The sequence below is a fragment of the Pantherophis guttatus genome, chromosome 2 (genome assembly GCF_059756535.1).
Source record: "Pantherophis guttatus breed Tessera chromosome 2, ASM5975653v1, whole genome shotgun sequence".
Classification (NCBI taxonomy): Eukaryota; Metazoa; Chordata; class Lepidosauria; order Squamata; family Colubridae; genus Pantherophis; species Pantherophis guttatus.
Window position 1 is genome coordinate 202883107 of NC_142064.1, and position 27898 is coordinate 202911004.

The window sequence follows — 27898 nt, forward strand, 5'->3', positions numbered from 1 at the left end:
TCAAACTCAGTCACAAAATGCTGGGAGCAGGATAAGAGAGCACCAGAAGCAACACAAGAAATCGTTTTTGTGTACAGAACCTGTATTTTCCCCCCAAAGGTACATTCATTTATCAACCTTGTTGAATATAATTGACTCTATATTCTACTCTAAAACTATTTCACTGCACCGTTTAAACTACACCAAAGCTGTAGGGCTTAACGTATCCATTTCCAATATCAGAAGAATGTTCTCAAGAGTACTATTGATTGTGTGGTGATGGGAAGCATAGCACAAAATTCAGCTAATTAAACAGTAACGGAAAGACTAATTATCTTCAGTACTATTTAGAGATGCATTATTATATGAATGCAAAAAGGAAAGGAATTTGACATTGGCAATTCATCAGTGTTTTTGTGAGAGATGTGAACTGCACTTCCCTATCAGCATCAACATTCTGAAGCATCAAAATGCTTTTGACTAAGAAGAACATTCTGAATGTAAAGTTCAGGACTTTAGTTGGCACTTCTCTATTCACAAAATGGCTGAAAAACAAAATGAAGGACAACAATACAATGGAAGTGGTCATTTTAATTTCTACCAAGCAGATGCTACGAAATAACTTCCCTTCTTTATATAATTTTCAAAAAGCATTTGGAGAGGAAATTTCATTACAAGATAGTTCAACACATGCTTCTAGCATTTCATTCACAGAACCAAGCAAATTTCTTTTTTTATATCAGAATGTTTGCAATTTTTGGATCTAAATAAATAAATATTTTTAACTTGTTAACTGTTTTTTTAAGTATTTGAAATTAAACAAGTAGTTCTCCTAAACTCAATACTATTTTAGTACTGAGAAATTGAGTATTAATCTAAGTTTCTAGGTTTTATAGGTCAATTCTACACAAAAATATCTTTTTAATGTGATGATGGTATATATGGTTGTTCTATTATTTTCTGAATTGTTTAGCAAAATTCATTAAGGATTTTAGTTTAAAACTAATATGTACACTTTATTTGTGGCCCATTATATCCCATTTGATCAAAATATGGCCATATTTTATATATCAATATAAGTATAACATACTATAAAATCAGGAAAAGTGCAGTTTAATTAAAATGGACCAAAAATATCCTTTAAGAGGCCAGATATTGAATAAAAAGTACCTGTAATTAAACATAAATCAACCACAGGAATTTCTTATTATCTTCAAGACTGAGAGATCAGTCCATGATGGACTGCATATTGTTGGCTCTCACTCACTCCAGCTCATTTGCTGTGGATAGCGAAAACCAAAGCAAACCAGTAAGAAAGGACAGGGGTCTTTGAAGAGCCAACCAGCTCTTATATATTTATATATATATAAATGGATGTGTGTGTGTTCCAGCATAACTCTGGAATGCCTCAAGCAATTTCAACCAAACTTGGTACACAGATGCCTTACCCTCTGGAAAAAAATACTGTGGGTGTAAGACACCCCTAACACCCCTCGGGGTGTGTGTTCTGTTAAGATACTGCCTGTTGTGCCTTAGCATGGCTTCTACTAGACTGCCTTAAAATGACTTCTACTGTACAGCACAGTGGAGTTGCCATGGTAATGGCTTCACAGTACTCCACAGGGGTACTGTGTACTCCCTGTAGTAAAGGAGAAAATCCAACATTAGAAATTATTTTGGTCTGGACATTTTCAATAAGACTTTGATTATTCTTGAGGACAAATGTATGGCCATGATCAATAAAACATTACTGCAACTCGGCCTGCCTGCACCACTACGAGACTGACATGACGTACTTCATGAAGATTACATATGAGAAAAGAACTACAATGTCAAACAGCTTAGTGCATGGATCAGCTAGCAAAACAACAAGGTGGTATCATTTTACTTCACGTTTCTGGGGGCAAAGGGAAAACATTTTTAACTAATTTAATTCTCACCGAAATCAGGGGTCAGGGTGAAGTTGCTCTTCCTGTCTAATACAGGACTGGGATACATAAATACCCGGGCAACACCGGGTTATCAGCTAGTATCCTAATAAAAGATCACTCCTTTTCAGAAGGTACAGAAATAGAAAATGTAAGAAGGAACCATTGGCAATACAATTCATGAATTCCAAATGTGTATAGGTGAAAAGTATTTCCATGCCCAGAACAGAGTATAAGCCAAGTAACATGCAAAAAGAAAAGTCACCCTGCTCTCTCAAATATTGTTATATGCAGAAATAGTTTGGTGTGATGGTTAAGTAAGCAGACTAGAAATTAGGAGACTGTGAGTTCTAGTGCTGTTTTAGGCTTAGAAGCTGGCTGGGTGACTTTGGGTCAGTCCCTTTGCTCATGCTTAGGAAAGAGATTGTGGCAAAACACACATACACACTAGTCTTTGTGATCATCAAACTCTTCACATCCATGCAATTTGACAAATATCCCAATTTACAATATTCTAAAATTCAAGAACAATGATTTTGCCAGAAAAATATCATACAGTTGATTCAGGTAAATGGCCAGTGCTAATTTACAACTATCACTAACACTGCAGAACAGATTTTTTTCAAATCATCTGACATGACAATGTAAAACCTAGATACATATTTTTTTCTCAGATCAAGGACAGTAACAAGTGTCATGTTGGGGTGGCCGAACATTAAAAAATAAATTGGCCTAAGATAAATGTGTAGATAGGATAAGGACAAAATGTAAATGTAATTAAGTTAGCTCTAATTGCAATTAATGTTATATTTAATTATGTAAATATAGTTAATAAAATACAGGGTGCATATTTAATCATTTCCTTCCTACATTAAAAGTTACAATTCTTTTGGAACTGTGAGTTTTGGAAAAGTCATCAAAACAAATCTATAGTTTGAGTGAGTTATATGCAGTTTCTGGGATTCAGCTGGTACTATTCTATATAACATACTTTTAAGGATTTAGTCATTTTTTACTTTTAAGGCATTCCTAGAAAAATTCTTGAAAAAGTTACACTTGCAAAAGAATCACTGTTTATTTCACAAGTTAGTTTTCTGCTGTTACTGCAGTTCAATAAAACAATATTGGGAGGAGCACAAGAGGAAATTGTTTGCTGAAAACACATCTAGCAAAAATCGCTAAAGTTGCCAAAATCTGAGACAGCATCTTAAAATGTTTGTTATATTAAAAATTATTGATGCAAAGGCAAAAAAAACCCAAACCTTTTGACACTGCAGTCATTTTAGGTGGCTGTAGGAAGTTATTACAGGAGTTGTTATTAAAAATTAAGGTGGAAGTATGATTACTAGAAAATTTCCACACTTAAGCAACTTGCCGCCCTTCTTTTTGTTAAATGTGGGTGGGTGTGGCTTTTTAAACACTTTTTTGTTTACTTTATACTGCCTGTCCCCCCATAATGAATGAATATATTTATTGTTTCATTTGAAAATATTTTGAAATATGCAAAAAGCTTTAAAAGGCAAAAGAAAAAGACCACTTGAAAGAACAGAAAGTTTCTTTTCTCCAAAAAAGGCTAACAGCATTACAGCTTTCCAGATTTATACAAAATCATGCTTTCTTGATTTTTTTATCTGCTTATTGCGTTAGTCCATTCATTTTAAACCATTTACAAAAGCCAATTTCCTACAACTGAGTTTAGGTCTCTTTTCTCCCGCTTTTTTTTTTCTCTTATAAAGACATTGATGTGTTTTTTCTGACATGCCTCATGAGTTCCGTCAATCACAGGTCCTTCTTAATGGATACCACATGTCTGCCCAGAACTGTGTAATTACAATGCTAGGATTTTTGGCACTGCCAGGAAAGGGGGCACGGTCAATCCAATTAGACTTTATTTATTTACATACTATTGCTGGATGGGAACTTCTATCTTTTATGCTGATGCTCTGAAAATCTCTCATCAAGTAACTTAATTTTTTCTAGATGGGTGATTGGCCTTTTAACAAAATGTCTTGGAGCTTTCTTCAGGAGGGGGGGAGGGATGCACGTAAAGACACCTTCCTATAAATAATACATCCAAGAACAACATCATGGAATAAATCAGTCCAACTTTGGTTTGTGCTTCAGATGATGGAAGAGATTTGGAGAAGGCTGATTCTCTGAACTCAATATAGTCATTATTTCCATCTCACTATGGTGCCTCCCAAGCAGAGTATGACTTACTTTTTAAGAAAATCAGATGGTTTTGACCTGCCTGAATTGCTAAAATTGTCCTGTGTTAATTCTTATTAATCTAGCTTTAGTAATTTCTATAACAAGATTTATTTCTATTTTAATCTTTCTTATACATATTTTTTACTTTGTAGGCTGGATGTTCCAAACTTAATTTGCTCACTTTTTATAGAATGTGGACCTAGATGTCCTCTTCATCCAATTGCTTGCCTGTTGTGTGGACAGAACTGAGGTCATCACAACATGAAAGTAACCATGTTGTATTTTATCATGGTAGTTATTTCTATTATTAAAATAATTATTATACTTTCTTCCTAATTTTTGTGCTTTAGAATGTTTGTTCAGAAGAGATTCCTGGTTACTTCCCCATCACAGTGAATCCACTAGAGAAATCGTTCTAGAACATTGCGGGATATACATCCCCAAACACACAATATTTCTGTGTGGAAAATCAATGAATAATTCCAAATACAAGGTGAGTTACTTCTGAGTAAATATGCATGGGATCCTAATATTTGTCCTTTCTATGTTTATTATAAACATAACATATTTACATTTTATATTTATGTTTATTACTACATTAGGACTGAAAATATGTTTATATTTTTATATTTGGCACAACAGAAGGATTATGGTTCCTCTACCAGATGGTTTGAAGGAAAAAAACACAACCAAGTGAAATCATCTGGCACATTCACAGAGTTTAAAAGGGTCCAAACAGTGTCTTTCCCTGTTATTCTCCAATCTTTTCTTGGATTCTTCCAATGATCTCTTGAGTGAAAAGACTCAATCACATCTTTTGAGAAGCATACCTTGTGGAAACATATACTGTCAAAAAATTATAACATTAAAAATCAAACAATTTTAAGACTTTTCACCAATACATTTTTTTTAAAAAAAGACTAAATAAATCAGAATTATAGCCTAATGTCCTCTACATGGTTTTCTCTATCAATACCAGAGAGTTCAGCATGTGTACAGAGTATCCAGCTTGGAAAAGATGTCACCTTATACAGCGTGTTCCTTGAAGAGTATCTTACAGGTCAAATGTCATCTATGTAAGAGCTTTTTCACAATATCATCAGGGGAAGGGAAGAGGATTATTTCTGACAAGGTAACGGTTCTCCTTCCATGTGCTGATTGCACTTCTCTGACCTCAAAAATATATACCAGAAAAACTAGCAGATTTGTGCCTTGCATGTATGTTTAAAAGAACATAAATGGATAATTACTTTTTATCAGGTAACAAGTAATTATCAAGTATCTGCCCTCTTTGTTCTTTATGCCCAAAATACTTAATTGCACCATGTAAGATCTTCTGGCACAATGATTCAATGTGCTGTCTTCTTCTTCTTCTTCTTCTTCTTCTTCTTCTTCTTCTTCTTCTTCTTCTTCTTCTTCTTCTTCTTCTTCTTCTTCTTCTTCTTCTTCTTCAAATGAGGCAACTTGAGAGGGTAGAACAGGGGCAAAATTCTGAATTCCAATGAATTTCAATTGTAGAAGTGTATATTCTTAAATGCTTCACGCTAAAAAAAAAACGTATTTTTGACAAATGAGGATATTGGGGGAAAGTCTGGGCTTTTCCTTGATATGCTACTAGATGATCCAATCTACTTTCCCATACTTCATGGCTTCCCAAGGTGTTAGATTTCACAGACCTCAATGAGTAATGAATATTTTTACATATAAGTATCAAGAAAAGATATATATCTATGTTTTTAAAAAATATTGAAGGAGAAAGACTATAACTTCACCCCCAAGCCCACCCTACTATTGATAACAGTTATATCAAAGGGTTGAAATAAAATAAGTAAGTATTCTAGGTTACAATTACAAGAGTTTGATGAAAACAAATGAATGATTAAAATTTCTGAAGCAGCAATGTCTATTTCTAGCAGATTTATTATAGAGTCCTCTTTGTAGTTCCATCTTTAAGCTTAAGCCTTTTGCCAGACAGAAAAGTGCTATAAACAGCCATGCCCTAGCTGAAAAAAGCAATATGTCGTCAGTCTGACATATACCTCGCTTTTCCGTTCATTGTCAGTACATTGATTGATGGTGTTGTTCATTAATGTGGGACGATTGTCAGCTTTTCCTGGATAAATATAAAAAGAAACAAAGAAATCCCCACCCTTTTTGAGCCACAGTGAAATATTTCCTCTTTTCTTTTGCTAGATAGGAGGTCTGCACAATGAAACACCCCATAAACACACGGTGCCATTTTTACTGCAAAGTAAGAAACTGCATGAAACATTTAAAAACAAAATAAAGCTTCTAGGCTGCTTTTTTTACCTCATGGGAACATATTAGAATACACTGGAAACCAGAGAGTAGAAATTACTATTCATATTTTAGATAGTTGGACGTTATGCCAAATCTGCAGACATGACAGATGCTAGTAAACACTTAGTGGTCATAATACAGTTATCCTGGACTTTTCAGGGAGAGTGATCTTTAAAGATGCTTATCAGTTCTAAAAAATGTTCATGAGGAAAAAAAGACTTTTGTAGTCTTAGTCATGCAATATTGTTCAACAACCAACTTTTGAAACTTCTTTTTTGAATAAGCTGTGGGCTCAAAGCACATTTTATAAGCAAAAGCTAGAATTCTCTGAGTCTCCACAATAATCCATAAGCAACCAAATGTAATCCTTAGGACATTTTATCCCATAAATTTCCTAATCTTGCATGGAACTGAGAATGTATCTGTGCAGTTAGTCTAAACAAAGGTAAAAGAACATCTGAGGAATGCCACAGTCCTATTTTATTCTATGAAAGTACTTAACTTATTTTTTTTTCATAAAGATGGAGGAATTCTGAGAAATCAACAAACTCTGACTATTTTCTGCTCATTCCTCAAAGTTCTGTCTGATTTGGATGTCTGGTTTGGCATAATTCATTTATAATTAAAGAAAGTTCAGTGTGTCTTTTGGATGTCACTGAATTTGCCCTACTTGCATTTCATCCAGGAGTTTATGGATTGTGATACAAAGGACATGTCTGAAATGATGTTTTTAACATAATCTACTGCAGAAAATTGCACAATGATATGGTACTGTAAATCCCACATCATTTTCTAAAATACAAAATAATTGCTTCTCCTCATCTTACCTCTTGGAAAAGCTCTAGCACAGCTTGTGGGCCAGTTAGATTCTCTCCAGATTTAAAATATAACATAAATCCCATAATGCATGCTCAATACAAATATCTAAAGTATTCAAAATAGCAGTGAATTATTTTAAAAGGGGGGGGGGTGGTTTCAAAAGATTCTGGAAGAATATTCACCAGCAACTGTGCTAGGCCTTTTATAGAAGGAAGCTTCAGAGCTCATCACAGCAATTGAAAATAGATGGTATTTTTCAAAATGATTATCCTTATATTGCAAACTACATTGTTTTTAGAATGGTACCCCCCTCCCTTGCAAGTAGAAAATGCATGAGTTTCAGAAATCGGTTTATTGAAGTATTTTATGCCAGTATTGGGATGTCTAACATAGTCTCCAAATCATTTCCCAGTTCTACCTTCACTCAAATATGTATTTCTGTCTTCTCAAATTATATTTATCATGACTTAATATGACTTCCTTGTCTATCTTCCCTGTTCCCTGCCTAAATAGGGTGATATGCTTCATCCTATTGATTTCTAATGATGCCTTTATTCTAACCAGTAACAGTGGTTTTAGAATTATAGCTATGTCCTGCCCCAATTTTAATCCAACCTTTCTTTTGATCTCAGTCTAGGGCAGTATTTCTCAACCTTGGCAAGGTTAATACACGTGAATTTATACTCCCAGAATTCATGCTGGCTGAGGAATTCTGCAAGTTGAAGTCCACTTGTTTTAAAGTTTCTAAAGCTGAGAAGCACTGCTCTAGGATGAAGAGATTTACAAGTGAAAAATCTATTTTTCACCATGCTCCCATCATGCAACAATAAATAATTATGCAATCTTAAACCTGCATCCCTGAGCAGCTATGCAGGTAGCTACTAACATTTTTTTAAAAAAAAACAACCCTATAGTTTGGCATAACATATACAGAGAATAAACTGAAATCATGGACTGTACTGGGAAATGATCTTACTAGTCTCTACTGGAAATTTAACTACCAGTACAAACAAAGTTAATGTAGCTGTAGAGCTGCTGTGATATTTATCCTCCTTAAAATCATGCACAAACATACAGCACAGAGAACTAAAAGAGTGACCTGACCTGTTTTTTCCAGAACTGAAGCATTGGAAGTGATTTGTGGCATACTATTGTTATAAACAAAAGCCTCATGTGACTTTACAATTTTACCTTCCTCTATAAACATTATACATCAAGATGTGGCACTGGATCATATTATGAACATGGCAGACAATTGCTAAATTCATTACTATGTACCACAAGCATTTGGGGAAAAGAAACAGCCTCAGGATAGCAGAGCTTTAGAAGAGAAGCTGATTCCAGCTATGGGGGGGGGAGTTTCAACACATTGAATTAGATGTTTACAGCTGATTTGAAAAACTGATGCTTTGATTTGAAACATGAAATCAAGTATACTTTTCTGCTACCAAAAGAAATGGCTTAAAAATTGTAACAGGTTCTCAAACAGCTTTCTACAAATGCTGTTTTCAGTTCAGGTCCCACAGTGTCTCATTCATCGAGCTAAGCCAAATATTTGTCTTGAAATGTGTGGCAAAATTTTCAAAGTTGCAAAACCAAACAAAAATTACAACCCACTTAATTACAGAATTGTCAGGAAAGCAGAGAAAAGGGGGAAAGAGCAACAACAAATCCCAAGAAAGAATAGAATCAGAATTTGGGAAATAATTTATAAGGAAAGCCAGGAAACTAGATGAGAGTATTGAAGAGTATTGAAGAGTATTTGAAAAGAACATTCCTTATTATAAACAAGAAGTGAAATACGCAGTTTCTCTTTCTGACTGATATTGACTGAGTTCTGTCAGTTTGTTTAAAGATCTCTTATCAAAGGTAGCCCAAAGGTTTTGGTTACCACCTTTAAAGCGCTCCATGGCTTAGGGCCTGGTTATTTACAGGACCGCCTACTACCACCAATAGCCTCCCACCGGCCAGTACGCTCTCATAGAGAGAGACTCCTCCGGGTGCCGTCAGCCAAACAGTGTCGACTGGCGGCCCCTAGGGGGAGAGCCTTCTCTGTGGGGGCACCTACCATCTGGAATGAGCTCCCCTCAGAGATACGGAGGATCCCGGATCTGTGCTCCTTCCGCCGTGCTGTGAAGACCTTTTGATTCCATCAAGTGGGCTTGGCCTGATCTCTTCCCTTTTTAAATACGTAAATTTTAATCTGTTTTTAAATTATTGGGGTATTTTAATTTGTCTGGGCCAAATAATTTAATTTGATTTTATCGGGTTTTTAAATTTTGTGTATTTATGTATTTTATTGTTGGCTGTTCACCGCCCTGAGTCCTTCGGGAGTAGGGCGGTATACAAATCAAATAAACTAAACTAAACTAAACTAAACTAAACTAAACTAAACTAAACTTTGTCAGTTGAGATTCTCTTCTCTAGTTAGAGGGATTGGGTAGAAACTAAGAAGATTGGAAATCTTTATACATGGAACCTTTATACACAAATACATCCCAAATCCTATAAATCAACAGTATAATTTTGGATAGAATTGCTGTCTCAATTCCTGTCTTTATATTGAGGGAGTGATGATTTTGTGTTACAAACAATCCACTGCGATATAGGAATTCTATATCCCATTCATATTTCTACTTACTTCTCCTTTGATTTCAGAGAAGAAACTATCTTTCTTCTATAATCTGACCTGTGCTAATATCAGTAAAAATTTCCAGCCTGTCTTTGGCCTAAATTCTACAATCACAGAACCCGAGTTCATAGATCCATTTTAGTATTTGTGTGAACCTTCGATATGGCAAAAACTAAATGCTTTATTCTATTTACCTAACAGTTACAGACAGCATCTGGGATTATGGCTGTAGTTTTCCAACCAAAAGGTCCTTGATTTATGACTACCATTGGGACTGGAACTTCCATTGTTCAGTGAGATGGCCATTCAGTGAGTCACACCCAATTTTAAGCTCTTTTTTTGTTGCAGTTGTTAAGCAAGTCACACAGTCATTAAGCAAATCTGGCTTCCTCCATTGATTTCACTTGTTGGAAACCAGCTGAAAAAATCACAAATGGCTATCACATAAGCATGTATTTAGGATGCTGCAACCATCATAAATACATGCCAGTTGTCAAGTGTCTGAATTTTGAATCACTTGAACATGGGACATTGTGGTGTAAGTGCAAGGATCAATCATTAGTCCCTTTTTAAAGTACTATTGTAACTTCAAACAGTCACAAAACAAATGATCATAAGTCAAAGACTATCTTCTCATTTTTAGATTTGATACCTAGTACTTTTTTTCCCTTCTATGTACTTGATGGAGAAAAGAGCTAGGCAGATGCATAGATCTTCAATGGGGACAAAGATTTTCTATGGCAGGGAAAGCTATTTAAAATTAAGGACAATTATACATTCAGGTTAGGAAGATGGTACATTTCACTTACAACATTAAAGATAAGAATACAAACACACAAACAAAACAACTTGCAAAACAATATAGACAGCACACTTATTTATTTCTACATACCTAAATTCTGGATTTATAAGAGCTATCAATTTCTATTAAACCAAATAAATTGATATAATGTAAAATCAATTTTCAAATAATTTCTTAGTTGCTATTTAATACAGTTGGCTTGATTGTTACCATTGGCACCTATAGCTGATATTAAGACAGGGTAATCATCCATCCTATCTCCATTTTTGCATCACACCAAATTATTCAATTAGAGCATTCAATAAAAAAAATCAGCACACATAACATACAAACAGAGGAAACAACTCTAAAGGGAGTAAGCGAGGTTTACATTTCCCCAATTTTTTGGCAGCAACAGGTTAATGACAATAATATTTTCCAGGACGACGATGTCTTCTGAACCAACGGGTAAATTATTTTGAATACCTCTCTAAAGTACAGGAAATTGAGAACTGTAGGAAACCTGGCAGAATGCCACCAATTGAAGATTCAATCTGACTGTAATAGAAGGTGATTATTGAGGACTAGCAGGCAGATGATGGATGGTTTCCTGTTAAAATGACAGCTCTGCTGCATATCAGCAGTGCTCCAATAGCACAAATGCACAGGTCAGCCTCTGCAGCTTCTTCATTCCTAGCATTGTGGGAAATGGATTTCAAAAGATGTGATGAGGATTCCAGGCTGACAAGGGGGATGTTTTTAGAAGAGGTTTTTAGTGGTAGAAAATTTAATGAAAGCCATGCTTGCTAAATATTTGCAGCCAGTTTCCACAAAAATGGCAGGAAAGAAAAATGACCCTGAAGTCTTAACCAAGTTAGAAGAGTAGGTGGAAGCTTTGGCCACAGAGCTCCTTTAAACATGCAGATGAAAAGCTGGAAAGCAGAGAACATACCCAGATGGGATGGGGTAGGGAGTTTCAGAAGCCTGAATTGTTTTCTCCTATTCTTACAGGAGTCTCAAAATGAAGTTTGTTGTCGTGATTGCAGCAATATCAAAACATCATTCTTTTTCTACCTTTGTTTCTGCTTCTCTATCAGAAGGATCCCTCAGAGTAGCTCCGTTGCTACAAATAAACCATTAGGACAAAGGTCTTCAAACTTGGCAGCTTTAAGACTTGTGGACTTCAGCTCCCAGAATTCTCCAGCCAGCATAGCATAGCTATGGGAGTTGAAGTCCACAAGTCTTAAACCTGCCAAGTTTGAAGACCTCTGCATTAGGAGTTATCTAATAACTGTTTCTTTACCACCATTAGTAGCAATGAGTTTTCAACAGCTGAAAACAACCTTTCCACTTCTCAGACAGCTCTTGAACATCTGATACTTTAGCATTGTCCTCCTCTCCCTAGAGGGTTTGGAACAGTGGTGGGTTACCCCCAGTTCGGACCGGTTCTATAAAACCGGTAGTAAAACTGGCGGGAGGCTCCGCCCATTAACCCTGATGTCATCAGAAGCAATCTGCGCATGCGCAGAAGCAAGCACGTGCAATCCCGTTGCAAACTGGTAATAAAGGTAAGTAGAACCCACCCCTGGTTTGGAAGTGTTTGTGGCATGATAGCTATTCTGAGTATCTCTTCTGTATTTTGGCATTCATGAAAAGGCATAAGAAAGCAGAAAAGTGAACCTAGATTTAACTCAGTTATGAAGTGGCCAAGGGCTATGCATATGAATCTTTATATCATCATTTTCCCAGCAGGTGATGGTCTTCTTGATTCTTATTAAATCCGCAAGTAAACCACTTTTTCAAGCCAGGAACTACTGATTGTCAAGGAGGTACCGTGATGGAGAGAGTAATGGCACCCAAAAAAAGAGAGAGAAAGAAATAAAGAGACACTTTGCTCCCTGCAACAATAAAGTGAGCTCAAAAATGCCACAAGAAAATTCTAAAAGAATTCTAAACGACCTTGGAAATTAGATAGAAATAACAGAAGCCACTTTTGTAAGAAAGTGTTATAGGGCAGCAAATGGGAATTTGTCACCCTCAGCTTTGAATCCAGGTCTGCAAATGGTTTGTTACTTTTGTTATTTTTGTTTCACTTAACTATTGTATTTGCTGAATACAATAACTTATAAGATATTCCGCTTTTAGTATTAAAATATACTGGCTCATTTTGTCAAGAATATCTTAATAAAATAAAGTGAGAACATACTAAATCCATCATAAACAGATAAGAAAAAAAAGTCTTGTTATGATACTTGGATCCGTTGTGGTATTATCAGAGCCTGATTTATTGCTAACATTCCTCCAGAAAAAAAAATGCCACTTAATATGGTACTATGATAGTAATTTCTTCTCTCCTGTTCAACTGAATATTGGACAAATACTTTGGATAGATGATCTGTACATAATACAATAAATATTTCTATATTTTCAGCAGGAATTAGCAGAAAGATCAGCATCTAGCGGTACATTTTTGGATGATTTACAGAAAAATTTCTGATTCCCAACTATTTAACAAAACCATCTTAAACAATTCAACTAAATTTAAGAATATTAGGAGTAATTGACAGTAATCCCTCTAAACTCGTCAGTTCCCATACTCAGAAGAAATTCCTGGTTCAAAATTTCATTTTTGCACCAAATTCCACTCAATAGAATTTGGGATTAAAATCTCTATTTAGAAAAAAAAATGTTCGGAATCTGAAACAATGATAATTTCTTCTCCCTTTACAATAATTACCATAGTACATTATGAATTTCTCAAATTGCAGGAGTCAAAGGGGGAAAAGTGTCATTCAATTCAATCCAGACCTGGTCTTCTGTATCATGCTGGTTTGTCTAGCAAGCTTCTGGCTTCCCACTGCTTTAACTAATAAAGTGGTAGAGTTGTATGCTCTGGATTCTGTCAGTGGCAGAAAGAAAGAAATAATCCTCAAGAACAAGAGATTTATCTGGCAAGTTTGATTGAAGCATCCCTTGCTGATAACAACAGTTTTCTCTTCAGTTTAACAATGTTGCTTTCTCTAACTGCTCAGACCCCCATATACTTCCAAGGGAGTATCTGAAACCACCACAGGATGTTTTGCAAAGTATTATTGTCAGTATTTCATCTGGTGACTTCCTAAACATGATTGAACCCAGCAGCCATGATTTCTTCCTGGGCTTTCTTTCAACCCATAGGAAGTTCCCAGAGTAATCATTATTTGTCAGATTAATCTTTCTACAAAAAATCCAGAAGTTCTGAAAAATGAAAGTTTCTCAAAAACACTGCAAGAGAAATTCAAGTTAGTAAGGCTTTCAAACCTATGCTGCTATTCTTTCATCACAACTTTCATTTTAAGTTAGAAGAAGAAAATGAAAATGAACCAGAATTGGCCAAGTTTTATTTATGAGGCAAATTAACATTCATGGGGAATTTTCCCTAAAATAGAGACATTGCGGAACTCAAGTGAACAAGCAAGTACCACGGAGAAAATGTGAAGCACGATTTATCAAAAGGCTAGGTAAATCAAATATTAAGCATATATTTTTGCACATAACTATACTCAAAGAAAATGAGTTATATATCTACGCACTTAGCACACCATGAATGCAAGTTTAGCTGAGGATAACCGGAGAATTATTAACAAATCAATTTTTGCTTCTCATGTATTCTCCAGTGCAGCATTCCACTGCAGTAGACATACCTCAAGCTGGAAGAGAACAGCACAAAAGCTGAGCTCACAGATCCAACTACACAAAATGATGTGCAGGAAGAATGGTAGCAAATGTTTATTTTAGAGCACTGACTACCATTATCAGTATATGATGTCAATTTAAATTTTACAGGAACAGAAACCTTTTGACCTCCTCCTAAACTGGATACATTACTAGATTTAGACATGAAAGCTTAGAAGAGAATTAAATTAGGAAGAACAGTACACGGGTAGTGTATTTGCATCCATTGCACTTAAGACTGGAGATTAGTTGACCTTTGGAAAGGGGGATTAAAGCACTTTCACCATCAAGAGAAGAAAATCTGTGTTCTTATTGCAATCAAACTGGCAGGGTAACAACCTCTGAAAGATTAATTTAAAGAAGAAAGGGTCTCGGCTCATTTGCATGGTTTACATATCACTTACACATGAACTGTGCTACAACTTCAGCTGCATTACGAGTTTCACAGCATTTGAATAATTTCATAAAATGTTAAGCATTGGTATGTAAATGTGCAAACTGTGGCCATTTTGATGATCTAATTTTACAATAGATTAAGCTTCAAAGGACATCAGTGGATAGCAGGGATGCTTGCTACAAACAATGAACATGATTGTCACGGCAGAATACACTCAAAGGAAGTTTCTTTCTTCCTATCTGCTTGCCCTCCCCAAAGAAAAGGGTTAAATGCAATAATCACCAAATCAGAGCCAATAAACGGGCTACTTTGAGATAATCCAAAACTAGAGACAAATAAAGCCTCTGGTTGAAGATCCGATAATGCTCAGCATAAACGAATATAATAGGCAAATGTTTCTATAAATGTACAGAAAGCAGTATATAACCCTGTAAGAAGAGTCATTGCCTGAGATCCTTTGTGAACTAAATCCTCTCTAGAGATAAAAATAGTACTAAGGTAATGCAATAATGGTAATACAGATTTATCAATATGTTTTTGGTGTTTTGGCTTTAATCTGTTCACCAAATTGTCAATAACAATGATTACCAAGCTCTGGTCCGCAAGAATACTTCAGATAGTACACAAATAATAACTATATATGGCTAAAATCTTGGGAGATTTCCAAATATTGTATGATTTTAGCATTCTAGTCTAAAATTTCACAAGATTTCTTCTAAAATATCAACATTTCATGAAATTTCAGTCAATGTTATTTATAGATTCATTCCTTCATTTATTTTGGAGTACAGCAGATGCCATCAGGGAAACATCTATGTCATGATGGTTTATGATTCTGTGCTGACATCTCTGCACAAGACTATTTGGTGGTCTTCAGAAATGTTTTTGGTCATTTAGAAGTCTACATCATTTAAGAAGAAGCCTGGGAAATATTGTTGTATGTGAGTCCTTCAAAATTTTCTTCCATTATGAACTGAATCTAGCTTAATCTGGGTGAAAAGAAATCAACAAACAGCAACATTCTGATTTTCTTAAATATAGCATAATTTATAATTATAATTTAGCTAGAAAGCCTGCAAAGGAAAATAATTTATTGAAACCTTAACGTACTGTATATATTTGGTTAATCTTTTAAACTATGAAATTTATGTTCAACTAAAAACTTGGAAGAGAGAGGATGGATGGAGAGAGAGAGAGGGAGAGAGAGAGAGAGAGAGAGAGATGGACGGACAGACAGACATTTGTAAATACTTTCAGAAATATGTTAATTACTGTAAGCTACTTTGAGGAGTTAGACCAAAGAGCAGGATATATGATGATGACAATGGCAATAAATATAATAACATAAAATAGCCAATGGAAAATTTTTTTAAAAGCTGAACAGACATTTGTTTATTTGTGCAAATTGTTTGCATGGATTCATATCCTAGCAAATATATATAGAATAGGAGCAGATATAAAGAAAAGTAATGCATTCTACAAAAGAATTGGATATGAGAAAAAGTTATGGTGTAATTTTACATGTGTCTGTTCCATATGTTTCTTATCTGTTATATATATAAAATCAAAGGCTGCTCTTCTATGCATACATATTTACCTGTGAATATGTCTACTCAGTTACCATGTCTTTGCTGAGTAGCTCTAAATGTTATTCTCACATCTACTATTACTCTTATAGCCTGACTGTCCCAATGATTCACATTTCAAAGATTTGCTGCCTGAGTGTCCAGTCTTTTCTGCCCTTCCAAAGATTTTCCTGATTTTAAACCTGAAACAAAGCTGTTTTATACAAAGTGAGATTGTGTTCCATCTACTTTGGTCAGTTATTGTGCATCAGCCTTCCTCTGCATGATGCCTTCCAGAGATGTTGCGGCATAATTCATGGCGATATTAAAAGTTACAATCCCAGAATATTTGGAATGTACTAATATAACAAAAAAAAACCCAACCCTGAATTACTTCACTTGCCACTTTTCTGTTAAGCTTTCAACTGTTAATACAACATCTGAATTGTGGAACTCTTAGTCTGCCACAGAGTTTGAATCTCTTTCTCGCTGAATCTGTAATCTAAGCAGTGCTGGGTTTCACTTACCTTTGCTACTGGTTCGCTTGTGCGCGCACACTTGCTACACTCGCACATGTGCCACTTCTGGCATGCGCAGAGCCAGTGATGGGTTGCCCCCGGTTCGCACCGGTTCTATAGAACCGGTAGTAAAACCAGTGGGAGGCTCCGCCCACCGACTCCGACGTCACCAAAATGCTTCTGCGCATGCGCTTGCGCAGAAGACTGTGCGTGGGAGTGAGCTAAGCAAGTGTGCATGCGTGGCCCCATTGCAAACCGGTAATAAAGGTAAGTAGAATCCACCCCTGCGCAGAGCGTATTTGATGATGTTCGGGTGGGTGGGCAGAGCCTCCCGCCACCACTATTACCGGTTGGCCTGAACCAGGGCAAACCAGTAGCAACCCACCACTGAATCTAAGCATACAAACAACTCAAAACACAGTTATGAAGGCTAACAAATTCTAGAGACTTTAATAAAGTGTGTGCTCCTGGAAAGAAAGGTTCATTTGGATATAAGAACAGAATGAGATAGGGAAATGATTTCTAGTGGAATTTCCCAAAACTGTATTATGGGAGAGATGGCAATAAAAAAGCAAGTCTGATATTAGAAAGCCAGAATTATAACTTAGAATTAGAAAGTCACCAGGAAGCATTTTGTTAAAACAATCAAGGGATAACACATAAATAGGAAAGGCGGATTATTATTATTATTATTATTATTATTATTATTATTATTATTTAATCTTTAGTGAGATTCACAGCCTTTGAGGCTGGTTAATAGCTCAGCAGCTCAAGTCCTAACCAAGGACCTAGGAACTGTTAAGGTATCGTCGGAGGATGTAAGCTGTTCTGAGTAAGGTGGTTTTTTGTAGAGTCAAAATGTTCAAGTCTGGTAAATTTAGAATTTCTAAATAGTGGGATAGTCCTTTGGGTATTGTCCCAAGGGCTCCAATTACAATTGGGACAACACACGATTTCTTTTTCCACAGTCGCTCAACTTCAATTTGCAAGTCCCAGTACTTTGTGATTTTTTTCTTGCTGCTTATCTTCAATCCGTGCATCACCAGGTATTGCAATGTCAATGAACCATACTTTTTTCTTTTCAACTATTGTTATGTCAGGTGTGTTGTGGACCAAGTGCCTGTCAGTCTGAATCCTGAAGTCCCACAAGATCTTGAGTTTCTTATTCTCTAAAACTTTCTCAACCTGATGTTCCCAGTGGTTTTTGCTATACTCAAATCCAAACTTCTGGCACAATTTCCAGTGAATGATCTTAGCAACGCAGTCATGGCGTTGTAGGTAGTCAGTTTGTGAAATTTTGCTGCACCCACTGATCAGGTGGTCGACTGTCTCATCTTTCTCATTACAGAGGCGGCATTTGCTGTTGGTGATAACATGTTGAATTTTTGCCTTCATGCAGTTTGTGGCTAGGGCTTGTTCTTGAGCTGCCAAAATAAAGCTTTCTGTTTCTTTTTTCAGTACTCCTGATCTTAATCAGTTCCAGGTTAGTTTCTGGTCAGCTTTGCCTTCAATACTTTTCAAGTATTGGCCATGTAGAGCTTTGCTTTTCCAATTTTCAGCTCACTGCTCAATTACTTCTTTCAATTACTCAATTACTTATTATTATTATTATTATTATTATTATTATTATTATTATTATTATCATCATCATCATCATCATCATCATCATCATCATTCTCTCATTATTCTCATTAGCTGCTTTTTTTTCTTCATCTTCACTAACTCTTCCTATATTAAATCCTCTGCTTTATTCTTCAGGCATATGAAATTCAAAAAAAGACTTAAAAGAAATAGATTAATAAAGCATGGTCAGGCATTTTTTAAAAAAATACAAATATATCCTGAGAATAATTTCCCAGCACAGAAAGTATTTTTAGAAATCTGTGGCTTTGGTTGTGCAATTCTGAGGAGAAAGTATTGATATTTTAACTAGGCGTTTGAAGCTGTCTTACAAAACACCGTTTTATGCTTTCAAAAATTCAACCTAGACACTGGTGAAAGTAACTTTTCAGGGATACAGGTTTGCTCTGTATAACTAAAAATCGGTTCTTGCTATTTGGAAATAGCATGGAATGTACCGGTACCAGAATCACCCATTAAGAAAGGAAAGGTTGAAAGAGCATCTGTTAAGTGTATTTTCGTTCTTGAACAGTCCATTGGCTACTGCTTTGGTACCTGAGGGAGCAGACAAGCCAAGAAGTATTTAGAGCATAAAAGAAAACATTTATATTTCAAGAAAAGAAGTAACACTTCAAGAAGAACCCCAAAAAAAAAAATGAAATCAGTTCTTTAAAAAAAATTCTAAACAAGCTCCATCAATTAAAGATGACAATACAGTATGCCAATCCAACAGATACTTGCCTGACATCACAACTATATAAGCCTCTCTTCACTAATAATTAATATTATTCATTTCTATTCATATTAAGTCAGCATTTTTCGTCTGTGTTAATATGAGAAGGTGGCTATTCCTATGCTACAAATGAGGAGGTTAAATGCTTCCCATATATAAAAATACCTCCCAACCATCAGAGAAGCCATTCCATGTCCCCATATAGTCATGTTCTGCAAAATTATTTTGCAAAAAGAGTAATTCTAAAGCAGTAGCCCCCAACCAGGGACCGGTTCTGTGGAGAGAGGTTTTTCCACAGACTGGAGGGGGCGTGGTTTCGTGTGCTGCATGCATCATGCAGATGAAGGCTTTGCTTGTGTGAGTGGCCCGGTTTCTGGCATGCTGCAGATTGGTGCCAATTCACGGAACAGAGGTTGGGGACCCCTGTCCTAAAGAGATGAAAAATATTTTAACTCCAGACATGAAGAGCTGAATTTTAGAGATCTGTGTTCTAGCAATATTTGAGAAAATTATATATTCTGCCAGTCAGAAAATGTTACATTATATTTCCCTCTGGGGGGGAAATTCTTGTACAGAGTTTTATAAACGCTGAAAGACTAGTTTTGGAAGATATATAAAATCAGGTGAATTTGGAATGTATTTGTAATGATAGGCTTTTGTCCTTTTCTATGTTTTTATTTTGTAGTGTTGGTTTCATTTTTTTATTTTTTTTCTTTGAATGCGAGTCATTTTTTTCTATTTTATTTATATTTGTTTGAAAATGTAATGATTATATAACATAATTAATTCAATACAGTTATACCTTGACTACCAAAATACCTATTTTCTATCTAGAGGCCCTTACAAGAGGAAACCCCACTTTGAATATGGCCACAATGTTAGGATTTTGCATGCAATTATCACAAATATAAAGCCTTTTAATGAGTTTCCATCAGCCCTTATTTAACCAACAATTTTGGATAGGGATATATTTTGTACTGTCTGGTACCAGGAACCTTCTTTCATTGGTCTTGCACTGCCTCAGACAGACCTGGTTTACAATCTGAGAGTCCTCATGCTCAAGAGCAAGCCATGGCCAGGACGAGGAAGCTTTTGTGTATCTTCAGATTGTGTGCCAGCTGCACTCATTTCAGGACTGGGAAGCCCTCCTCAATATCACTCATGCCCTTGTGAGCTCTCATCTGGATTACTGCGATACTATCTACATGGGGCTGACCTTGAAGATCCTTCAGAAGCTTCAAGCTGGTGTAGAATGCTGCTGCATGGGTAGTAAACGGTGCTAGTTATTTATCTCATATAACAATCCACATCATGTCAAAAGCATGTTATATCGTACCAGTCCACCATTCACATAACATTTTCACACATTAAAGCAGTGTAAGTCTAGCTATAAAATTTACAACTCTGCTTAGTAAGTCAGTATTATTAACCCTTGTAGGTAAAGGAAAAGGGGAAGGAAATGAGGCTGAGAAAGAGAGGTTACAGTTATTAAGACTTTAGTTAGTTCACAAAGAAAGTCAAATAATAATTAGTCACTTCCCACTTTATAATCATACTTTTTATCACCATGCTTCTCTCACTCATATATATGGGATTTCTCTCCTAAGGAGAATAACTCAATAACACAAATCCAGCCTAAACATAGAGGTTTAGTAGCATGGTGGGGAAAAAAGTGTGATTAGTTTCAGTTTTTGTTCTCTTTTGTTCTCAGAAATATCAGACTTCTGATTTAATTCAAGTAAATAATTAGTTGGGTTTCTCACATTATCATGTTTGAATTCATTTTTCATATTTTGTAAGCAATATTTTGTTAGAAAAGTGGAACAGAACTCTAAAATTAAAGAATAAAAAGTGACTTGTTTAAGGTTTCCTCATTCTATTGGATCACTGCATTTACTGTATTCTAAATTAAAGTATTTTTGGATTGGAACTTTTCAATATTTAAAGTAATATGTGTTATTTCAAATGTTGATTGCTGAGCCAAATGAACACCAAAGGTTTACCACATATCACTGCAGCAAAGGTAAAGCTATCACAAGAGAACTTCACAAAAGTTCAGTGCCTGAATGTAAGCTTTTGACCTTTATTTTGGTCAAAAGCTGTTACAAATAAACTTCAGATAAAGATTCACATATTGAAAGCATATATTTAAAAAAATAGCTTATTTCATTTCAAATGCAATACTATCCTTAAAGAAGTTTATTTTCTTTGTTGCCGCTGCTGCCTTTTACACAGAAAAAGAAGAGGAGGAAAGGGGCTGGAGAGAGAAAAATGGAGTAACTATTTTGTGGCAAAACTTTAGGGAAATTAAAATAAATTAACTGTTTCTTGGATCATCAAGAATTTGAACTGCATCAGTACATTTAAGACATTTTTATGATACCCAATTAAAAACAAAAATGCAGGATTTGTATAAAAGAATGATCTTTATGGGAAAAGGAAAAAAACAAGAGGTCTTTGATATTGTGCATAGTAATGAAAATGATAACTTTATGTCATCTGAACCCGTCTGAAGAAAAATACTAAAATAACAGTAGGAATAACATGATAAGCACTGATATCTTCATTTACTTCACAGGAAGTATTTCAGAGGTTTCATTCTTTGCACTTTATTTAAAACAATGAAGATTTAAGGCATAAATAACTCTCACAAAGAGCAATATTGGGTCACCAGGCTTTAATTGGCTTTCTTTTGCAAATGTCCTCAGAAATATTTGAAATGTAGATACGGTTGGCTGCATCCAAGTGAACTTTCTCAGCACATAACTTTTGCCGGAGACCAAGACAAAATGCTGCTTTATGAAGGCAACGCTTCAATATTAATGTGTGTTTTCTTAAGGAAGTGAAAGGCAAATCAACTTCCTGGTGCCCAGAGTATCTGACTCCTAAAATGGTCAGACACTGATTGTCACAGTTTCACCAGATGTGGGAGTAAAGCTCTTGAACGGATGCCCACATTGGGGGCCTACTGCTGTGACAGCCACAGTGCTTGCTGGGCTGCATCCTCTGATAGTATATTTTTGTTAGCTGGCTGCCCGGAAGCCCTCAACGGCTTGATTTGTTTTGTGATCCTGCAAGGACCTTCCTGGGCTTGATGACAGCCCAGAATTCAAGCGCTTGTTTGCTTTGGTGAGCTTGAGCTTGAGAGAAGGAAATTCTTTCTTATTACACATAGTTCTTTGCCAGAGTAGCCTAAAAAAAGGCAGAAAGCCTATTTTAAGATAGTGTGATTATTCCTCCATATGGGAAAAATGCCTTTTGTTACTAAAAAGCCTCTGGTATCTCTTTTTTTATCATTATTATTATGCTTGTTTATTGACATTTTATTACAAAAATATACCAGAGTATTTCCTTATATTTAGAGCAAATGTCACATATTCTTTGCAAAGAAGTGCTCTAGTCTTGCAGAGAAAGAAGAAACAAATTACTCTTTGCTTTGTTTATGCAATGTGGGACTTAAGACATTTTGCACCAGGTTGGACGGCCTCAATTTCCCATGGTTTCACATGACATTGGTAAAATCTGGCTAACCTTTAACAATACAGAATCTATCTGGCCCCTCCTCTTCCCTGTTTTTTTTTTAATTCTGCCTCATTTTTTTTTCTTATACAAGGGTAAAATGGCAACCTCTTAAATCATCCTTTTAAAAAAAACTAACACAGAGTGTGTCCTCATGTGCTTGCAGTAGTGAGGTTTAAGCAAGATGAGAATTTATGAGTGGTTTAATGTTTAGAGATCTAGAATTCACTGTAGGTTCAAATTTTTTTCTCCCACAGATTCCATAATTAGCCTTTAGAAAGTTAGTCTGATTTGGCCTTAAGCCTTCATCTATAAAAGGGGAAAGGGCTCTCTCATTTTAGATAATGTCTTTACAAGGAGGCACACAAGTAGTTTAAGTATCACAATATCAGCCTTTTCCCCACATTAAGGCACCTGAACAGTAGTATCTGTATGACCCTAAATGAATTCACCCATGGCTCTAGGATGGTCACAGCCCCATTGAAAGTTATTAATATATGATTTCATTTAAATTGACAAAATTACACAAAACGTCTAAGCCTCATGATAATTTTGCAATTTTAGGAGATTTCAATGTAGGACTTAGGACATTTTATTTTTATTTTATTTCATGCTATTTCAGAGATGCCTGGGTCACTGTTTAAGATAATATGGTGGCATCCTGAGCCTGTACTTTTTTGCTGAGTTGCCACTCTATTTTACCAAAGACACTCTTTGCTGCAATGAATACGTTTCTTACAAAACATGCTTATTTATTTTTTGTTCAACTGATCAAAAGATCACAGTTGCTAATCCTGATGTACGAGCTGCAAAATGTTCAGTGATATACAACAAAGTTCCCCAAATACATTTGAATACCCAGCTTAGTATGTATTACTTCTATGTAATAATGAACTTAAAAAAGAAACGTAGGATGATCACAGAAGAATACATAGACGAGAACATGAAAAAAATACAAAGGTTATAAAGATTGTGATATTTAGTGCTATAAAGCATTCAGTATTGGTTGTGGGAAATTAGAGTAGAAATGCTTCCTAAAGATCAGGCTTGTGAAAGTGTGGCTCAGAGGCCATCTGCAGGCTGACAGCAACTTTTTTATTTTTGGATTAGGCCAAAAAATGTTGGCCTTGTTTTGCCTATTTTAGAGTTTTGGGAAGTTCTAAAGGGCAATGTGAATGACAAGCCTTACAGAGGCATAAGAGTGTATTTCATCAAGGGTTAGCTTTACTGGGAACATTAAGATACAAATTTGAAAGAATAAACAAAGAAACTCCTGAACCTGTTTGTGCAATATGATCATCTATATGTAGCATCAAAGCCTTGTGTGACCCATGGGCTGACAGTAATTCTGCATTCCTGCAATAGAAATACAATGATCTGCATGCTCATTGTCAAAAAATGGGGAAAAAGGGGGTATACTATTATTAGTAATGTAGTACTAATTAGTACTGTAGTGAGGGGGTGCAGTGGCTCAGTGGCTAAGATGCTGAGCTTGTCGATCAGAAAAGTCGGCGGTTCGGCGGTTCGAATCCCTAACACCACATAACGGAGTGAGCTCCCCTTACTTGCCCCAACCTAGCAGTTCAAAAGCATGTAAAAATGCAAGTAGAAAAATAGGGACCACTTTGGTCCCACTTTGGTGGGAAGCTAACAGCGTTCTGTGTGCCTTTGGCATTTACTCATGCTGGCCACATGACCACGGAATTGTCATCAGACAGCGCTGGCTCTTCGGCTTAGAAACGGAGATGAGCACCGCCCCCTAGAATCAGGAACAATTACCACATATGTGCGAGGGGAACCTTTACCTAATAGTAGTAGTAGTAATAGTAATAGTACATGAATTGCAATTGCAAATGAGTTGCAAATGTATATGCAGTTTTCCACATATGTTACCACAATAATGCAAACACAGAAAATTTGTAAAACTTATATTAAAGAATTAAAAACACTAGAACACCATTAACTCAATCTAGCAATAATTTGGAAAAACTAGATTAAATAGATACATGTTTTACCAAAATATGAGAAAGGAGGCACCAATCATTGCATTCAAATTTTAGATTTATTTGGAACCAGCATGTCAAGAAATGAGATCAGTTTCTTAGCATCATGTTTAACCACTAATCCAGAAATATTGTGTATAATGTTGAGGTTCACGACCTACAAACATACATTCTAAATCCAAATCTCTGCTAGGAATATATTTCTTTTTCTAGTACTGTCTTCCTTAAAGTGCGAATTGACAAGGGTAATTTTGCATTTATCAATTTCTGATCTCTTTGCATAAAGAAAACAATAACAGAAAAATGTGATATTTATATGCAACAGTTTAAAATCAAAAATAATATTACCAAATTCAGTCTGGTGATTGTTGCAGGCCTGAAAAATATGTACAGATACAGATGAAACTTTAATCATGCAGATGGTAAAATGCCTTTCAAATATCAAGGTAGATATTTGGAGCTTATATTCCAAAGGTATTTGCAGCCCCAGCTGGGATACATATGATTTGTTAAAAAATCAATCAGTTTATCTAATCCCTGAGTCCAACATCTTGTTCTATGTCTGATTTCTGAATACCTCAAAACACAACAAAGAGTTTCCATCTCCCTAACCTGTAAAAAAATTTAAGGACTGAAAGGGCCACCCTAACTGTTTGCATTTGCTAATCTCTGTGCTCCCCAAATATCCAGCAGGACCCCCCACAGTTCAAGACAGAAATAATTTTCTTTAAATGTTAACAAAGTCAAATCTTTATCATTTATAACAGCAAAAATAAGCAGAGAATCAGATACGCACACTTCCCAAATTCTGCCTACAGATCTGAGATGGAACTGCAGTTCTTTAGGTTAAATCTACTATTAGAATTGAAATCTGTAAAAATATGTATTCCAAACAGCTGCGTTTTATCACCCCCATAAGACTCCAACCTGTTAAAATTCACTTTCTTTCCCCTATATTAAAAAATCTCTGTATTCACTACCTTCAAATATTTGAAAAACCAACCAGGTTTGTCTTGTGACCATAAATGTCACACTTATTTGTGTTATGTAGCTAATTAATATCTCAAGCTTCCTGTGTGTATATGCATATCAGTACTGTAAATATAAATAGAAAAATAAGTAATAATTTATGAAAACTGATTTGCATTTCCAAATATAAAATGTGCAAAATCCAACTAATTAGCAAGAGTGAAGGCCAAGGTGTTTCTATAGCAACTATAAAAATGATAGAGAAAAAATGTTTTTATATCAGTCTCATTAATATTTGCATTTTTTCCTTAGTTCTGTAAAGGTTGCCAAAGTCAGTATTTTAAAGATTGTGAAACAATATTTTTGCAAGGCAATGAAAGTGTCAGATTCATCATGAAATGTCACATAATGGTAAAGACAGGAGATAGAAAAATAGTAGCCACCATCTTTTCAAGCCACTAGGCACAGGGTGCAAAATGAAAAATAGCAAAACCACAAGCATGCTACCCAATAACCAGATACAAACAATAATTTATTAAAACCAAGAATTTAGAGAAAGACTATCATTTTTCATTTGGTCTTCCCACATTTATATTAAATCTAGAAATGCCAAACCTACTATAATATGTCTTTAGGAATTTCTTTCTCCAAAGATATACTTCTTTGGGTACTAGTTTAGTTTAGTTTAGTTTAGTTTATTAGATTTGTATACCGCCCTACTCCCGAAGGACTCAGGGCGGTGAACAGCCATGAAATAAAACATATAAATACAAAATTTAAAACAGAAATAAAACAAGTTAGATAAATTTGGCTGAACCATATTTAAAACCCCAATAATTTAAAACCAAATTTAAAATTCCCATTTAAAAGAGGAGAAGTTTAGGTCAGGCCGGCTTGCTGGAATAGGAACGTCTTCAGCGTGCGACGGAAGGTACGCAGATCCGGAATCCTCCGTATCTCGGGGGGGAGCTCGTTCCAGATAGTAGGTGCCCCCACAGAGAAGGCTCTCCCCCTGGGGGCCGCCAGTCGACATTGTTTGGCCGACGGCACCCGGAGGAGCCCCTCTCTATGGGAGCGTACTGGTCGGTGGGAGGCTATTGGTGGTAGCAGGCGGTCCCGTAGATAACCAGGTCCTAAGCCATGGAGCGCTCTAAAGGTGATGACCAAAACCTTGAAGCGCACTCGGAAGACCACCGGGAGCCAGTGCAGCTCGCGCAGGAGAGGCGTTACATGGGAGCGCCACGTCGCTCCCATCACCACCCGCGCGGCCGCACTCTGCACCAGTTGGAGCCTCCGAGTGCTCCTCAAGGGGAGCCCCATGTAGAGAGCGTTACAATAGTCCAGACGGGAGGTGACGAGGGCATGAGTGACCGTGCGTAACGAGTCCCGATCCAGAAAGGGACGCAACTGGCGAATCAGGCGAACCTGATGAAAAATCCTCCCGGTCACGGCCGTCAAGTGCTCTTCTAAAGACAGCCGTGAATCCAGGAGGACACCCAAGTTGCGAGCCCTCTCCGTGGGGGCCAATACTTCGCCCCCAATAGTCAGCGATGGCACCAGCTGACTATATCGGGATGTCGGAAACCACAGCCACTCGGTCTAGTGACTCAGAGCTCACATCAGCCTCCTTATACCTCTAACAATATTGCCCTTTCCAATTCTCTATGCTATCAAAACTACCAATTCACATGCAAACTGTGTAAAGAGTAAGGGGAGCAGCTGCCTTCTGTATATTTCAGGTCACAAGTGGTTTATCCGTAGAAGCATCTACATTTCTCCAAAGTCTTATTTTAAATACCAAATCTCTCTTATAAATGGACATGAGCTTCAGGAACAGACACCAAAAAGGATGGCACTTCCATATCTATCGCCAACTTAACTTTCCAAGACTTATGATTTGACGTAAAAATATAATGCCATGCGAATTGATCTCCATTTTTACTACATATAATTGTATTCATTATCTACTCTATTGATATTTGCAACAATAAAATCAAGATCCAATTTGGAAAAGGGAACCTCATAAAGGGGGCTCTTCCTTTTCCTGTAGAAAGAAGTTGGTAATGGAACATCCAATTAAGAATGATTCACGTGGAATCTAACATCTGTGCACATTCATATAACAAATTAATAATCCCATTCAATTCTATTGTTTGCTAAATCATATTTAATCAAAAGCTAACTTTTTCTCCTTAATTAGTTACTGATG

At 36.1% G+C, this 27898-nt stretch overlaps 1 protein-coding gene across 17 annotated transcripts in view; it reads right to left on the reverse strand.

Moving 5' to 3' along the window:
- The window catches only part of EBF1 (EBF transcription factor 1), a 365951-nt gene that overhangs the window by 249429 nt on the left and 88624 nt on the right, over positions 1–27898 (reverse strand). The gene's annotated exons all lie outside the window — the stretch shown is intronic.